Raw genomic sequence first — 2,656 nt, 5'->3', positions numbered from 1 at the left:
TTTGTTACTTTTGATGATTGGAGAGCACTCGCTTCAATTCGCACACGAAAACTTTAGACTCAGTTTGAATGCCCACGTGACTGTACGTTGCACGCGTACATGACTTTCCGTTTGTGCCTTGAATAATGAATAAGGCTACATCCACACGTACCAGCGTATTTTTGAAACCGCTGATTTTTCTATGCGTTTGCACCTTTTGTCCACACGTAATGTATGTCTGGCCGTACATTGTGTTTGTATTTCCAGGCACATTTCACGAAGCAGAACGCAGTCTCAGAGATATCCACGTGAACGCTGTGATACGTCTGACCTTCAGTCCGAAGAAGAAACACAGACCAGTCTTAAAAGAAAGCACAAGTAAAACCTTTTTATTCCCAAACATATCTTTGATTGTTAAGAATTTATGATCTTGTCTTTTATACATATCTGTGATGCTTGCATACTGCAATATCACCACATAATATAGTCCAAAAGGTGGAAGTTTGTAAACTTTTTAAAAATGCAAAGCCGTGTACACTTGTGCACTTCAAAAATTCATTGTATACTGTACCTTCTTGCACGTCTCTGTTTCCTCTGTGTGTTGTTAGAAATCAAACTAACTTTAGGAAACAATATGCCAAAAGCATATTTACAATTACTTAAGACCGTTTTTAATTTCTTTTCTTTAGACCAAATCCCCTGTACACATATATGGACTCAGAGGATGAGCAGCCTACAAAAAAACGGTTTCCCCAGGCCCCTCGAGTGAAAATACCAGGTAATAAAATACTGTCTAGTGTCTGTGTACATATCTGTGTCTGACACGAGGAAACTTTTTTGACAAGTTGTCTGTATTCTTAAATACTTAAAAAATTATCTTTTTCTAAACAGCCCTCATCACTCCGCAGTCTGCCCCCCAGCCCACTGATAGCAACCATCATAATGCCCCACCCAGCTTCCGGCACCTTTCGCCACTCCGGCACAAACCGACACAGCTTTGCGATCTCGCCAGCATGCAGAGTCTGATGTCTTCCCTATAGATGGTATGCTTTCAAAAAAGCTTTAAAGCTGCATCACAATGTCATTGTACTCTTATCTAAAAAAAACCCCAATTTATACTCCTGAATGTCATCTTGTTGTGATTTTTTTTTTTTTCTGTAGATTCCAGAGACTCTGTGAGGCCACTATTACAAGGCAAGTTTGAAAATCTTGGAATTTCACAGTTTACATGGTATAACAAATATATGTGACAGGCAAAAACTAGTAAACACTTTTAGCAGTTACAAGAACTAACAAATGAATATCCAACAAAAGGGAATAGAAATACATTGTACTGCCAATACTTTGGTTTATTCTTTGTATGACTTGAAAATCAGGCTTTAGGGAAAACTAAATGACATGTTTCTATCATCAATTACATGAAGTAAACACACAAGCACTTGCATACACATTTAAGACATGAGACATGCTAATTCCATCTCTTAAAATGTGTCTATAGGTGAGACGCTTTGCGTTGATTGGTGCTGCTGGACCACACTGGAGGTGCGAGTCCGCCGTGTAATGGTTTATGCCATTACAAAGGAGCTGGCCTCTGTACTCAACTGGGCAGGGAAAAAAACCAAGGACCAGACAAAGCAAAAAAGGGCATTTAAAGAGACAGCGCTGTGCAGATGCGTATTTGGTAAGTTTTAACATTTATTGTAGTTTTATGAGCCTAAAGTGAACAATAAAGGGATCAATTGATGTGCTGGGTGCGTTTCACATTTCCTATGTCTGGTTTTTGCTATATTACTTTGTCTTTCTTAATAAGACTTTCATGTCCGGTTAATCTGGAGATTGAGTCTTTGGTCTTCGGCTTGTTTTGTCCTCGGGTTGTACACTTTGTACAGCCCGAGGACCCCATGTTTTCTTTCTCTTTTTCTTTTTTTTAAAGGATACACGGCACACCATGCTAAGACATATCACATTTTCAGCTTATAGCTCTTTGGGAATCAAATGCGGCAGTTTGCTGATTTCCGCCTGGTGACTTTCATGTTTATCAGCCTAGGAGTTTACATACTTTCTCCCTGCTGAAGACAATTAACAAGAGCTTATTCATGTACTCTAATTCCCTTTTTTTGTCTTTGTTTTTTTGTGTGTGTGTCTATTTTTGTCCTAGATGGCCTGGTGCAGCAGGTAGGGGCGAACTCTATGTCTGAGTTGGTCTTTGCTCAAGCAGTCCAGAAATGGCTCAGATATGCTCCAGATCGTACGGGTGGCGCGCAGGACGCACATCATCCATCCCCATCCCGGAGTAAATAATAAAAAGTGACGTGAAACATAGAAATGTAAATAGGAAACTTTGTCTTTTAATAAAGTATTTTGCAAATGATACATGTCTATTGACCTTTTTTGTTTTTTTTTTCAATAAAAAGCAACTGCGCGAAAGAGGTGGAAAATCAATACCATAGCTCAACAGTGTTTCAATATCAGAATCTGACATTGTTTCAATGTCAACAGTGTTAGAAAATATAACGTTGAATCAATGTCAGGTTTCAACATTGATTCAACATCAAAACCTGACGTTGTTTCAACGTTAAAAATGGGTGCAAGAGTGATGTTGGGTCAACGTCACACTTCAACGTTGCTTCAATGACGTCGCCTGATATTGACTCAACATTGTTTCAATGTTTCCTTG

Source organism: Oreochromis niloticus, linkage group LG13, assembly GCF_001858045.2.
Source record: "Oreochromis niloticus isolate F11D_XX linkage group LG13, O_niloticus_UMD_NMBU, whole genome shotgun sequence".
Lineage (NCBI taxonomy): Eukaryota > Metazoa > Chordata > Actinopteri > Cichliformes > Cichlidae > Oreochromis > Oreochromis niloticus.
This window is presented reverse-complemented; position numbering follows the sequence as displayed.